Below are 16,596 nucleotides of genomic sequence, written 5' to 3' on the forward strand. Positions count from 1 at the left end.
CATCCAGAGTGGTGTATAACCTTGGAAGATAACAAATGTTAGTGTTTGGAGAATAAAGATATCCATACACTTAGGAGTAGACAGATAGTTGTGCCTATTTTTTTCCATTCCCTCATTATGATGGACTTTAGTGGGACATATGTTATTATCATCCTATATTAAATCAGAAGCTTAATGATTAATCATTGTGTGACCATATATTTCAATCCATAAATGGATAATAAACCTTGGCTTGGCAAGAAATGTTCACCAACCCTCTCAGTTCATTTGACTGGTAATTTATATTTTTCAACCCAGCTTAAAATGTCATAATTCGATCCTCAAATAAAGGATAAAAATGCAAACACAAAGAAGTTGTCCGGTCAATTTTGTTGCCATTTGAATTATTTAACTTGGGTATACATTTTCATTCATACAAGTATGCTCTTCAAATTAAAAGCATACATATTTTATGTTTGTACTCAAGGACATTGTAGTGCGAATGTTATCATTATTTAAACGAAAATATAATTTAATAACTCATTCAGCTCAATTGTAAAACTTTGCTACATCTAGGGAAATACAAGATTTGCCACTATTTAATAAAATGATGGCTTTTCTTTAGCAGGTGAGTTCCATCAGACTAAAGGTACATACATACACAGATGCTTCTTTTGGTAATGTTCTTGGAAAGAAATTCATTTCTTTTCAAGTAGTAATAATATTTCCATCTACCACAAATAGGCCCAAGGAAGGATATAGTCCTTCAGTTTTGTGGAGGGCATGTAAAAAAAAATTTTAACTCAGTGAGTTTGAATGAGAAAAATTTCCTAACCAATTTAAATAAGTGGCACATTTTAAATATAGGAATAAATAAAGAGGTATGATATTTGTATAATAGAGGCTCATATAATGATGGGTCTTCTCCATTAATCTATGTATTCCAAATTCAAACAGTTTAGGGCATGGCTGAAAATATTTTTTTCTTTCACAGTTGTAGTATTTTTTAGCATTTTATCCCCCTATAACCCTGCTTTCATGCCATAAATCTCCCCTGCTCTATTGATATTGTATGTACATGTACGTTTCCCTTAAGGTTGATTGCTTCCAGGAACCATTAAAAATATTGGGGTCGTACGAAAGCTAGTACATTCTTTTATCATGAACAATTGTGTATTGCAGCATAGTTCTAAATTAAGCCTATTAATAATAATCTCAATGATACTCTATTCTATAAATAATAATCTGATTACTTTTAATGCCACTATACCACTTTTACTGTAATCATAATTACATAATCAGATAACATGAAAATTTTGCTTACTTCAATTTTCCTATTAGATATTGTATTTTGCACTCATTCATCAACTAAAAGTTATCATATTTGTACTTGCTTCATTAAATGATTGGTTTCTGGCTCAAAATGTCTTCTTGTTACCAGTAATGCTTTCGATTGAACCACATGTCAAAGTCTTAAGTTCATACAAATTTAGTTTAGTAATAAACAGCCCTTGAGGATTAACAACCATTAATTCAATTTTAGCTTCATAGAAATTATTTCCAGGGTAGAACTGTCTTTATATGCAGAGGTAGAACTTTTTCCCAAATGTCATTGGTGGAGAAAAATGTAACTGAGGAAAAGTGAACTTTAAGCCATCTATGTTTAAAGACTAAAATGCACACAGTCATAGGCTGTGTATAAGGATTTGGGCTAGCATTAACCTTCCTGTCTAATTGGGCCCGAGACAATTATAGTAATATTTTACTTAAATTTAATTATATTATTTATTTACATAAACTCATCAGACTGCCATGGTGCGCTTTTGCAAGGGTTATTAGGATATCAGCTATTATTGTAAATTTGTGATTTTATATTGAAAATTGAGGTAATTTTATGTCAAATTAAAAAATGAGTAATTTTTACCGATTTTAAGGGTGATTGGGATGAAATGGTAACTAATGCACTGGCTTCCCACCCCTAGGATCTGGATTCGAATCCTGCATGTGGTGAGGTTTTCGATTGGCGTCCTTGTCCTCTTGGGGTGCTATGTGGAGAGTACTGTCTATCGGATGGGGAAGTAGTATTAGGGGAGATCACCAACAGATGATGTCATTTGCACGATCAGGGATGAATGGGATAGGAGGAAGGGTGGATAGAAACCCGGCGTAGGCATTAGTGAAAGACGCCATTTAACGCCCCATCCGGCGTACTCATCCAAAGTGCTCTCCATGAAGCGCTTCAAGCAGGGATCAAGAAACCACTGAAAAAGTCTGCCGTCTCTTGGATTCGCTCCCGGGCCCTGTGGATGGGAAGCCAGAACTCTAGCCACCGCAAAATTCCAATTCCCTCCAATCTGATGGGACGTTAAACCATGGACCTATTCGCTCCATTTGTAGAAAGTATGGCAATGTCCACTGCTCTCCTGACTTCTACGATACTCGGATTTGAAATTGGAGCAATTTTACGGTATGGGTAGGAATAGCATTTTCCACAAATTTCGGAAACAAGTGAGTCGGACTCTCCCACTCGAATCCATCAGGTGAACCGACTTTCTTTTCAAAATGTAACTGTTAATTGAAAATATCTAGCTGCGCTCCTTCACGCAAAAAATCCCTTTGAATCCTGGTGGTCATGCCGTCGCTATTTAGCCATCCCTGGAACCCATTAATTTTCTAATGGTTGTTTATTTCCCGGAGTAGTGCCTTTCATTCACACGAACCAGAATTATTCTCCACCCATTTCTGCTCTATGTTCCTCAAAGAATTTGAATAACACACTGGTGACATGTTGCTTACTCTGTACGGGAGGTGAATAGGATTATAGAGATAATGAAGGTTTGCACTTACCTCTCCACATGTTCGCCGCCATTTCTCTCCCGAGTCAGCTGCCTTCCGCCGCAGTCCCGAAAAAGCTAATGGGATGCAACTGCCAAGTTCGGTGCCTTTTATCTCACTCCCTCCACTCGATTTACTGTCAACGCACCATTCTCATGAGTGGTCTTCGCCATAACAGTTCCCCCCCCCCTAACCGCTGCCCTCTCCCGCATTCCCTCCCCTCTGCTCTAGTACTCCATCTCCCACCCCCACTGATACCCACCCCGCACCACCTCTCGCCGCCCCCCCCCCCCCCCACTGCCTTCCAACGACAACTATCTCGCTCACAGATCCCTGCACATCCATCCCTCCTCCCTCGGTTGGCACTACGGGTCGTTCACCTGGATCTCTTGGGTTATCCGACGAGCTAAACCAGAAGATGAACAGTGGAGATCGTGCCTGAACGATTGGGTTAAGCCCTCGATACAACGGAATATTTCGGAGTAACTGTAGTTGGAGGCTGTGTGACCGGAGCCTCGAACTCGCAAACCGCTCGAGGTCATGCCAGTTTGTTTTGCTTGGTCTTATAAATGGAATTCCCTTTAAGCTTCCGCCCTTTAAAACGGGAGGATACTTACTAAATTTAAGCTATAAAGAGGTTGGTCATTTTTTTGAACCATGACCTGCATGCTCATGCCCAATTAATCCTGTTAGGCGATGAATTAATCTGACCCGGATAACCCTAATCCTTGCATCGCCATAAAAAATATGAAACCGATAAACATGTCGTGTATTCTCAATGCACTACAGTGTGCTGGACAATTAAATATAGTATTATTATTATCAATAATGAAAATTTCCATTGAGATATAAAATAATTATTCATTACCGATCCTCCGAAATTTTTCCGAGTAACGCAGCATGCAGCGTCTTAAACAATGTTGACAAATGTTAATTTATTGAAGGAAAGTAGTGAATGATAAATAATCTTACCATTCTTCCCTTCTCCCTGAAATAAAACCGTCCACCTCGGTAGCTAAATTTGTTTGGCCACATAGTATAAACGCTTAGGATACTGCATCGGCTAGTGATACTGCCTTTGAATTAGTTCTGAAGCAGATACCCCAAGTAAACTTACTCATCACTTACTTACGTACGATGGAGTCAAATTGACGCTTTAGATTTAAAATTTTTATGAAATTTGGAATGAGATCGGCCTTTGAAGTAAATATGCGACATCCCAACTGTTCCCTGCCTGCTTAGGGGCTTAATGGGTTTTAATTAAATTCTCTAAGGAAAACATCATTAAATATTTTTTAAAAGGAGATACCAGTCCTTGGAGACCCGGAAGAGATAATTTTTGGCGCGCAAGATGGAGAAACGTTCCATGGAAACTGTTTCGCATCCCACGATTTCCTCAGCCGATCACCACATGAGCGATTCCTCTGGCTCGTACTAATGGGGCCCTTAAGAGCGTCAAAATAATGAGGTTCATTTTTTAATTTTTTTTGTATCTCTAAAAATGATTTGTGTATAAATACTGGCGTTTTTATGTGGAAAAGCGAAGTGTTTTAAATTTAATTTCAATTTGATTTGTTTATGTTACAGTAGATCCATTCGGATTTGTGTATATATTTAAAAGCATTGTTTTATTATCAGTTTCATTAATATTATATGTGTAAATTTATGCAATATTTTGATCGTAAGGGATACATTTTCATACGATACACACGGCTGAAAGAAATGGAATACTTTGGTTTTAACCAGCCAATTGTAGAATTCGTCGCCCAGTAAACCCAGTGTTCCGTTACAGACGGAAGACATTCATTCAAATCCACGGGATACTATTGAGCGCCTTCAGTTTTTACTCATTGCCAGCTCTCTGATATTTTGGTTGTCAGATCTTAATGGGGAGGCACAAGCGAAGTCGGCGAATCTCCCTCTCTCATTCTAATGTTTGGATTTCACACACCTGGACTAAATGCAAAATGAACTCTACCTTTACCCATGAGCCAACATTTGACTAGTGATTGATTAAGGTGGTTATTTAATTAGACAAAACTGGTATTTCCCAAGAAAAATTCATTTCCTAACTCAACATAATATGTTGTAGTGCCTAATGCATATTTTTACATCACCATCAGTTTGGATTCAAAGGTTAGGTGATCACATCTCTACAAGATTCCCTTTCCATAGCTAACCTCATATTACTCTTCCATATTAGCTCCCTCAGATAATTTGATAATACGAGTTAATTAGATGTTTTTTACAAAAATGTAAAAAAATATCAAGCATTGATGGGATTCATCGGAATCGGTGCGATCGCTAGATTCAGCAAACCAAAAGATTTGCACTCTTAAAATTTTAATTTTTTAAGGTCTGCTAGGTCTTATTTTATGAATAGCCAATGGGAATCTTGTCCCAGACTAATTATGAGCTACAATATGGGATAATTGTAAGTTTGGGGCCGACAAATTATTGTTGTTCCATTAAAATTTCATTTGATTTCCCTTTCCTCTGATCCAGCACTCCGCCTGGAATATTTTAATGGGTGGACTGAATTTCTGGAAGATCATAATAATGGGATTACTATGGCCCTAATTGACATTTTTCTTTGGAAATTGACTAGAATCCTCCTTATTTCAACTTTGTCTCAAGCTTGATGACTTGATTCAAAATTGAGATAATCGTTGTGCAATTGGGTAAAAGTAAACAGCAATAGGTAAATATTGTAAGACCTATAATGGGCAATATACTCAGAGGTCATGACGAACTAATGTCACGCTTTCCCAAAAAGAAATTCCAAGATGGACTAGAAGTCAAAAAAAAACTTCATGGTTGTGGGAAATCGAATATATTTGGGCAAAAATTCGAAATCGAACCTGATAGTCGAGTCATCTGCGAGTGCCTGCTTGTTGACGTATGGTGAATGCGCTCATCGCATAAGTAGGGTGTTGCATTTGTGTACAAGTTACCTTTTCCCTGTCAACCTGAATACAATGAATCCCAAAACTCTTTACCGCTATCTTTTATACTGTGCACTTTCTGGGGCATAATACATAATACCTGTATGTCCATACTTTAACATTTCTCAGAGGTTTATTTTGTTTTTTTTTATTTATGTACCCTGTAAGCTACTGCATAAGTGTAGCAATGGTTCCATGTGTTACCCGATTCCCGATTAATCAGCCCATTACGATTGGCATAAGGAGAAAATACCCATGTGGCTGTCTAAATGTTGATTCTTCATACATCGCTTCCAACTTAGGTCCACGCTTTTTAATTTGCATAGTGTGATTTTAAGTGACTACTGGAGTAGCTTAAGATTTACTAAGCCAATCGATAATTTTATGGAAATTAGATAGGAATATCCCAGCAATAATGCTTATCTTTTTTCATATGTAGATGTACGTTGGAATATTTTATCCACCACAGAAGAAACATTATAAAAGCAGAATGCGGGATATTGAGGGACCTGGGGAAAAAAGAGCCATCGACGCTTAAAAAAGAGCGAGATCAATGTGTAATAGGAATATCAAAGGATTGGGGATTCTGGAGGGTAGTCTGAAGACTGTAGTCTGAAGGAGGGAGTCTGAAGACTGTAGTCTTGCCAATTGTTTTATTGAAGGATAATTGAAAATAATTGATCTTAGAGTCGGGAATGGGATCATCGGGTGGAGGCGTGTCCTCCGGATTGCCACGTATTTTTCTTTCTTTTTAAATTCAAGAAGTTTTCTCGTTTAAATGATTTCCAAGTTATGCTATAGTTTTTGGTCATAATGGATCCACTGTATGTACGATTCTCGTATTTCTTTCCACTGAAGGAAATCTAGGACGAAGTCAGGAAATGTTGTGCCGATAGCCACCTCAAAATGGAATATAAATGGTTACGCCGTGTGACTGGATAAGTTCCTGATTCTGAATAATAGTGTTACCAATTTTGTGATGGACGGTATACGTGGAATATGTCGACAAACAAGCTAACAAAATAGAAAGATTTATTTGAAGAGTATTGGGTAAATGCGACGAGAAGGTGAAAGATAAATATTATCTTTCGCTAGTTAGACCTCATTTATAATATATGCTGCTGGAGGGTGGAATCCTCACGAAGTTGGATTTATTGCTGAATCGGATCGTGTGCAACGCAGAGGAGCTGGATTTGTGAAACGTTGTTATGACGAGCCGAGTGGCATCTCAAAATTACCAGAGAAGCTAGGCTGGGAATCACTCATGGAGATAAGGTTAAATTAAATATTAAATCTCTCGCATAAATTGGTAAGACGTCTCTTTAGCAGTGATGTTGAAAATGTATCATCAGCCCCATCGTACTACGACATGAGAGATCATGTCAATAAAATTAGGGAGGTGAAGAGTAGAACAGATAGATTCAAGGTGCCCATTTTCCCACGAACGATTAGGGATCAGTACAGCGTTATCCGGCCGCGCTAGGGGGAGGGGAGATAATATTTTGTGGTTTTTAAAAGTAGTCTGGTGTGTATACCCACCCTCTGCCACATACCATAGCGGTGGCTTGCAGGGTACCATGTAATTATTAAATAAATAAATACTCTTATTTTGCGCGATACTGCGATTTATACAGATATTGGAATGTAGAGATGGGCTCCGAGTTTATTGACAGGATTTCATGTTATGAGTGAGTACTGAATAATTAGAATATATTTTTAAAAAAGGACCTATTATGTTGTTAGTTGGGGCTGCAGTTTTGAAAGTGAATTGTTTTTCTCTCTCTAATAATTTTTATGCTAACAAAGATCCTACTTCCTCATAAAATGGTGCGATAATTTTCGGCTTCCCAGCTACTGTGCGAGCTGAGGTAAACTGAGGACACTGGAGCTGAAGGGAAGGGGTTTGTGAAGGTGCGTTAATCAGCAAGTTGATTCTTCCAAAAAGGAAATTCATACTAAAGGATGATTGAGTGAGAACCTTCTTCCCGGATCAGAGACGTCATCATTTACAAACGTTGCAACATTAAATCGTATACGCTCTCGTTAGACGCGAAAGACAATGAGGCATCGCTACTTAGCAGAATGACATAAATATGATATCCCACCACTGCCATGCCAAGTAGATTAATTATGATCTTTGGTATTTCGCAATTATTCATCTTTCCATTTTATTATTTGGCGGATGAAATGAAATCGTATGAAAACTCAGCAAAATGAGAGATCCATGGGATATAAAGTATTTACACGGAAGCTATGAAAGCAGCATAAAAATATACTCAAAGCTGCGCAACGAAAGCCGTTATTGTACATTCGGGTCGTGGTTGCACATGGTAAAGCAATTTCATATTTACCGTGGAATCATGGGTTCAATTCCCGGGAGAGGGTTGCCTTTGGGTGATCCACTTGAAAATCCAAGCGGTGTGATTTTCTGGAGGCAAGGGGTCTTCGGGAGAAACCGAATTGTGGGTGGAAAGGAAGCCGGTCCCCCCTGCCACAACTCTGGGCTACTACCCTGCACATGTTAATTTCGCAACCCTTAAGGCGTAGAGCAATCGTGGCGATGATGTATAAAACTTAGAAACACAAAATAAGGAAACCAAAACTGCTAATGTTTCTTTATTTTTTGTTTCATACACCATCGCCACGATTGTGACTGACCTACCAACGTACAAATAGTTTACAGCAGAAAGGATGTTATCTATTAATTACTTAAACTTGTTGAAACTACTTTTGTACTTTGCCATAGAGGTCGTTATTCAACTGAGTCCCTGCCGAGATGGATTCTTTCAAAATGATCTCATCAATATATGGCTATTACATCACACCCGCGTTCTCTTTTTGAAGGCAGAATTACGCAGTTTTATTTGAAGCTTTCAACTATATTATCGTATTGTTATTTAAGGACCGCTTCCGTTAGTAATTCAAAATATTTTTTGACCATTCCCGTCGAAACATTTTCCAGGAAGTTTCCATCATTTCAGGCGACGCCTGGCTCATGCATAGATTACTTCCTGGTGCCTCTGAATACTAGTCCAGAACATCCGAGTTTACTGATGGCAACGAGGAAATATTTCTGGTCCACATTACTTGGGCAAATTGGACCACCAGAATTAAATAATAGAGACCCCCTCCACTGACTGATTTTTAGTATTTACTATACCTTTGCAAGATACATAATTACAACAAAACCAGACAATCTACGTTTTGAATTTAAAAAGGGTATTTAAAATTTTCCTCGGACACACCCATTAGTTTATGATGTATATTAACGTTCATTTTTGGGTCAACTATCAAAACGTCGAATTGATTTATTAATGTTTCCTGAGTCTTATGATTGGTGATCATGAGACTTTTATTATTTATATATGCAACTCCAGATTAAATGTTTGCCCACCCATAAAAAATAACAGAGATTCTCCAACTACTGATGAGGAACGGGAGCACGCACTCACACCGAATATAACGTATGTCATATTCGTAAACTTCGAACGCATTCAGAAGACGTATTCTAAATGGAAGGGCTTCATAATCGTCGTTCATCTGCAATCCCAGCATCGTACTGAGGCACAAAATACCACGATGTATATTTTAAGCCATCTCCAAACTAATTTTATCCCACAAAGTTTCGTGTGTCTTTATTGTGAGCAGAATATTTGGAAGGGCGTAGATTCTCGTCCAAAGTTTCCAAACATGCCTCTAAAGAAAAATACGCCATCGCCTCTCCCCGAAATCATGACTTCTATCATCACCCTGTCCATCTTCCATCATATTAAGAGCCGTTATAAGTTAGGCACCCGCAAAGCCATCAAATCACAGGAAAATAAGTTTAGCATTGAATAATTCTCCCTGCTGACTGATCTCGCTCGTCATTCCTTTACATCCGCATTTTTATTTTTCATGTAGAGCAGGAAATAAAGAATTCTTCATTGCCGGTTACGTCAACTGTCGCCGTTAACCAATGCTACGCCAACCCATGTCTTTCATGCGAATAAGTTCATCGGATAGTTATTCCTGTTTACACTAAAAACTTCTGAACTACAAAAAATCCTCTCCTGGTAAACATTTTCAGAGCACCGCATGGTGCTCACGGCGCTTGCCGAGTCTTGAAAAGAAACTCCCGTGAAGAGCGCACCGCTTCCGTCTCGCCTAACTGTACTCTCGATGGTGCATGAGCATTTTCCTTGCCAATGTACCTCGAATAAATGACCCGGGAATGCCCACCGTAGTGCAATTTGCATCCATCTATGGGAGGCTATTAGGTACCTCGAGGAGGAAACTTGTATTTATGAGTAGGACGATGTGCTCGACCACGTTTTCGGTGCGTCCGTCTCAGTGAGAATTGCTTTTCAGATGGCTTGCATAAATGAGGTCAAGATGTTATTGGCTGCTTACAACCTTCACCCCACATTGCCACAATCCTTCGTGCTAAAGCGGATGGACCCCCTTGAAATTTCATCGCATTGCGACCATAAGCCCAACTCAAAGGAAATTCTTGCCTGGAAGTGTGATGGTTGAAAATTTCTTGATTTTTTACTTGCGGGCGCCATGATCCCCGTGCTCGCGTGACCCGCTTTCAGATAGTATCACAAATTGTCACACCAAGTTCTCGGAATGAAACATTTGTGGAACAGGATGAAAGATGGATGAAGATGATTGATGATGAGTTACCTCTGGCGGCATTATCGAGCTGATCGTTCTGTCTGTTACTAAGTAACATCAACGTTATTAGTCCTATCCTGACGTCACAGAGCCTCTAAGAGAATTCGTGAAGAAAATTTTATTCACGTTTGTTCCAAGCCTTGGAAGTTTCCAGAATATCAGGAGGAGCAGTAATTGTGACTCTAAATATTTCCATTATAAAATAAATGGGAATGTTTAAGTCGTCAGTGAAGCAGTAAATTTCCAAAGTGAAAAACTAAAATTACTTTTGCTCACAATCTATCGCAGGTATTAGTTAAGTCAACTCTGCTTTTCAAATTCAGCCAAAGAATATTTTCTTAGAGCAAAAGTACTTTTAAAACTAATATCATTGGCACGAATTTTTCAAAAATTAAAATAAATTATATTTTGCCACTGAAAAAATTGAAACTTTGTAATGCTTAGGATTCTCACATTTAGTACGTTCGAGGGAGGGTAAAAAAATATTTTGGCTTTTAAAAGTTTGATAAAATTCATGCTATGCCTAATTAGTTATTCAGCTTGTATCTACCCAGATCCCCTCCGATGGGCTACAACCTTGACGTGGTAGAAGGGCTTGTGCGTTCCAATGACCCCTAGAGCTGTGCTGGCGGGAGCAATGATAATTGCTCCTGGTAGGGCCACCCATGCCACGTAGGTCGAAGGTTAGGAGCCAGACGAAAGGTAGTCCACGCAGCGTCTGTTCCTCAGTGAGGGGGCTGAAAATGCGTCTGACCACAGTGGGGCGGCCATTGAGTGATGATGTCACGTCAAAAACACCATTGAAGAAAGGAACGGGAAACCACGCCAATTATTATTCCCAAGACATATATGATGGAAAGTATGAATGATATGAGTCCTGGCAACAAATACGGGACTCGGCCCAATCGGCCGTGTATCGTGCCCGGCAGCGGAAGAGGCAAGGCTTCCGCGGTCGTCATTGCAAAGCACAACCCATAGCAGCAGGACAGGAGATACGGAAGAAGAAGACCGAATTAGTTAGAATAGGAAGTTGGAATGTTAGGGCAATGTTGAGGGCAGGAAAATTGAAATATATAAAGCGAGAGATGGAAAGGGAAAATGTAGATATTTTAGGTCTATGCGAGGTAAGATGGAAGGATAGCGGGGATTACTGGAGTGATAGTTATAGAATAATATACAGCGGTAGGGACGAGAGCCAACGAGGGGTTGCCATAATACTTAATAAAGACGCAGGAAGAAGCATAGTCAACATAGAACAAGCAGCGGATGGAATATTACTGGTGGAGATAAAAGCATAACCGACGAACTTGGTCATAATCAATCATAAGGGGGAAGAAGTCGATAGAGTATATGATAAATTATGGAATAAAATAGGGTCTGTTCCTAAAGAAAATATTTGATAGTGATGGGGGATTGGAATGCGACGGTAGGCGAAGGAAAAGATGGTGATGAGGTGGAGGAAAACGGTTTAGGCACGCGGAATGCCCGCGGGGAGAAAGCAGTTGAATTCTGCAGGAGAGAGAAGTTGGTCATCACCAACACTTGGCTTAGACACCATAAATGGCGTAGGTATACATGGAAAATGCCAGGTGACTCAGAAAGGTATCCGTTAGATTACATTATGGTTAGGCCCAGATTTAGGAACAATGGAATCAATTGGCACAGCTTTCCGGGAGCGGATGCGGACTCTGACCACAATTTAGTTGTTATTAAGTGTAGCCTTAGTTTCAAAAGGATAAGGCAGGGGCGGCGGGTAAGCAAATGGAATGTGGAAGCAGTAAATGGTTTGAAAAGGAAGGTATATCACAAGGAGTCACTGTATTATAGAGTATACAATGCAGACAAAAGAGCAATCAAAACAATGGATTCAAGAGGGAGAACAGTCTCCAAAGAAGGCGAAGACCGTTTCATCCGCAGGCAGAGTCATGGCGTCGGTTTTGTGGAATGCGCGTGGATTAATTTTCAGTGGCTATCTTGAAAAAGGAAAAACTATCAACGGCGAGTATAACGCGAACTTAAGGCAACGTTTGAGGGAAGTAATCAAGCAAAAGCGGCTGCATTTGGCTAAGAAAAAGTGTTGTTTCATCAAGACAATGCTCCAGCTCACAAATCCGTTATTGCAATGGCCAAAATTCATGAATTTAAGTTTGAATTGCTACCTCATGCACCTTATTCGCCAGACTTAGCACCCTCGGATTATTTTCTGTTCGCAAACTTGAAAAAATGGCTTGGTGGTCAAAGATTTTCCAACCGTGAAGAAGTGATGTCGGCAGTTAATGGCAATTTTGAGGAGCAAGACAGTTCTCATTATAAAAAAGGGTATCGAACTTATTGAATATCGCTGGGAAAAGTATATAGAGCTGAAAGGAGTTTATGTTGAAAAATAAATAAATATTTTTTTCCTAAATTTGTGTGTTTTCTGTGTTGGGTCGGGTACTTCTGAGATCACCCTCGTATAAGAATGTGTGCATAGAAGACCACAGTAAACCAGACATCGCTTCAAAGCAACCTCATAACTAACAGCATATTACTGGAAATTTAATGTACACCTTCGACGTGAAACTTTGAGGTGTATTATTCAACATATTGATGTAACTCTCGGATGAGATACGATATTCATCACTTATTGTTTTGCAATTACTTCAGAAAATATATCAATGTGATGAAATATTCATTCAAAAGTTTTCATACAGCAAAATAATTAATGGATTGTTTTATACGCTTTATTGCAATTATTATTTCAATCTGGATGCTGAGGGACCCGTCATTCTTACATTCCCAATACAATCCATAGCTTTTTGGTCTTACCAACCAACCAACTGAGTAATCAACCCGAAAGTTGATTACTGTGGTTGGTTGAGAGCTCACCCATTACTAAGCCAAAATACGTGTGAAATTCACTATCAGGGCAATAAGGGTGCCAGCTCCTTTCCATGTGACTTACCAGGAAGATCTGGTGCCCACCGCTGGGGTGAAGTCGAATGAAGGTGACTTTTTCGCGAGTGATCCGTACAATATTTTCTTCTCTTACTGTGCTGCATTGCAATACTCATTATCCTCATGTTGTGTATACATTTCATTATAAGCATTAGCTTTTCAAGGTCCATATTCTTCTCTGGTCTACCTCTCCAATCGTCCCCGTGCAGCTGAGTGCCAATCTGGGCTCATATAGTACCATGCGTCATATGTTGTTTTTACATATTACTTCATCGGTCATAATTTCTTTTGAAATAGTAGATACCTTCTCTTCACGAACACTTTCTCATTCTTTGCTAATTATCTATCAAACTTCCAAACATTGATATGCTCCTGCCGAGGTTAATTCAAAACCTTCCAATTACTCTCAATGCACAGCACTGCCTCGAAAGTTTCTCTACCAAATACAATCAAACCTCGTAATCAGATCCAGTTTAACTTGGAGCTAAGAGTAGTCCCCGAGCAAAAGCTGGCTTGACTTGGCACGATTTTTGGCATGGATGAATCGAAATCGATAGGTCTATGATGAAAATCGAGCTATGATCTGGTTCCGTGAATCGCAAATCATTAACCATTTGCGTACAAGTATTTCGTGAATGAATCACAAAGGCATCGCGTATCAGCTAGTCATTTCCAGCTAACAAAACTCCTGTTGTCCTGAAAAATAGAAAATTTCTGCCATTTCAATCGTTAGACAACAATGAATCTTAATCTTGAACCGCTGTTACAAATGTTTGTTTACGCTTTCGGTGTGTAATGCCGACCTCTACTCCAATCCTTCCTCAATGAGGGAAAAAAGGACATTGCCGTGGCCGATCCAATGACTCAGCTGCCAGATGCTAGCGCCATATTTCCTCCCTACATTTTTGCGCAGTCAATAGATGACTTAGACGAAAGAGAAGTCAAGGTCACCATGACGATCAAGGCCTGGTCTCGGAGGGATGGCGGAGCCAGGATTGGCGGCGTCTTATGGTATGGCGTGCCAGCGAAGGTGAGCAAAGAACAAAAACTGTTTAAGATGTCAAGTGTTTATTCTCCTTGATTCCTAATTGACACCCTCAGCGAAAAGCGTCCTGGTGGACTTGGAGTCCGTGTAATTTTCTCTCGGCTTAAAGTTACTCTTCTCTTTTGTATGTTAATAATTGATAAAACGCATGCGAAAATGATTTCTGGACGGCCGCGTTTTGAATATTCAAGAAAGGAAAGTAAATACTGTACGTGATTTGAACATTCTCCTTTTGTTGTAATCATGATTTGGTTTTCCGAGTAATCCTTATGCTAAAGTCACATTTCATTTTAGACTCATTCCACAAAAACTGTATCACTTACGCAAAACTTTTGACATTCTCGGCGGGCACTCGGCCGACGAACAACTGGAGATGGAATTCGTGTGAAAGAAGTTGTGTCTAAATATGTAACAGACTAGCTTAATACGGTAGTATTGAAGAAATCAGTTCCATATGAACTTATTGTCCGTTTACATTTTATGATAGGATGAGTGAATGATAATGTTTACTTACTTTTATTGGTGACGTAGTGCACGCTAAGTGGCGTGCTTATTTCGTGAGAAATGTGTTCTTTTACGAAGTCATTAGATCGTGATTTTCTACTGACATCATTCATTGGAAAAACACGAGCGAAGCCAACATTTTTCATTATATAAAGAAGAAAAGACGATATTTGTTGGGGCAAATATAATACGAGCGCAGTGAGAGTAGTGTTTCCTAGTGATTTAAAACGCTAACAGGCAATATGAAGGCGTTAACGTTATGCTGTCCCGGCGGAGGGCTCCCTCCTGTAAGTTACAATAGATTTCGCTGCAGCCGAGATAGCAGAGTGATCAAGATGGTCCACATCAACGGAAGCGAGAGCAGCAGACGATGAAGACCACTGAAAAAATATGCAAACGCAAAATCCGATGTGATTCGGGTTAATTGCCTACACTGCTTTAATGGCCTCTTAGGCTAGTGAACCATGTCCACAGTTCACTGCTTCATGCCCGCGGATAGGCATTCATTTTCATATACTTAAGTTAATAGTGCCTATAGGGTTTCCTTCCTAAAAGTAGTGAAAACATTCAAACATAAACTTACTAGTATTTCAATGGATAGATTAAATGACACCGTGAACTTACTCGACGAATTCAGAATTGAAATTTTCCCTAGAACCTACAAATTTAGAATGTTAGTTTTTTGTTCCTAAAATTGCGAAACTAGCGAAGTTTACATGTATGTAGATTTTTTCACCTCCTGATTCACCAGCTATATCCCACAAGTAATTCATCCATGAATTTTTAAGAGTCGGATAATGATGTGATCAGGGATGTCTGACCCCCCCCCCCTAACAGGCCAACAAATACGCGTACATTTAAAGTAAGTACCTGAAAATAAGCCACGTGCAAACACCTAATTCTCCAATTATTCCCATCCATTACTTCACGATTTTGATTTCACAGCTAGAGCGTATTCTTAAACAGGAGTGAAGACGCATATAACTAATTCCTGTATAACTATAACATTTATAAGTAACTCCAGGTCAATTCATCCTGTGCACGCTACAGAGGGAAAGGGGCGTCTGGTAAACAGTTAATAATGAAGCCGGGACATTCCACAGCTGGGCGGAAGTTGATCTGTGAAACAGGTCTCAAATGTGATCCAGTCGCACTTATTCTGATTCTAGCGAGGCGGCGGCTTATTCTCTGTTTTTACAACATATCTGTATCTGAATTTCAAAATAAGGTAGAATTTCACAAATCTGACACCTTCGAGACCAAGCTGGGGCTGGATTTTTTAAAATGTCGATTTTTAAGAAGGGAAGCGTGTTGCATAACTGCTGGGGGGGGGGGGGGGGTGCACAGTGTATAAATATGCACTGCGAGGGTAAACATGTCGTATGCGTATAAATATGTCCGTACGTTAAATATACCGAGTAAATGTATTTCAAAATTTAAAAAATCGCTGCAGTACCAAGTTTACAAGGATTATTTCAAGATGAGACTTTGGCTATTAAGGCTGTTCACTTAGCATTGCATCTATATAAACATATGCATAATGATAATCTTAAGCTTAAGATTGGATCCCCAGTAAAAGAAATTACCTTCGCCCTAAATATGATTGTATTCGAGAGTACCAGCAGGTCTTCTCCATTCTCTACAGTGATTGTAGTATTACCCTTCTAAAACAATAGTAGTAATATGCCACAA

This window comes from Hetaerina americana, unplaced genomic scaffold (genome assembly GCF_022747635.1).
Source record: "Hetaerina americana unplaced genomic scaffold, ioHetAmer1.1.p SCAF_10, whole genome shotgun sequence".
NCBI lineage: Eukaryota > Metazoa > Arthropoda > Insecta > Odonata > Calopterygidae > Hetaerina > Hetaerina americana.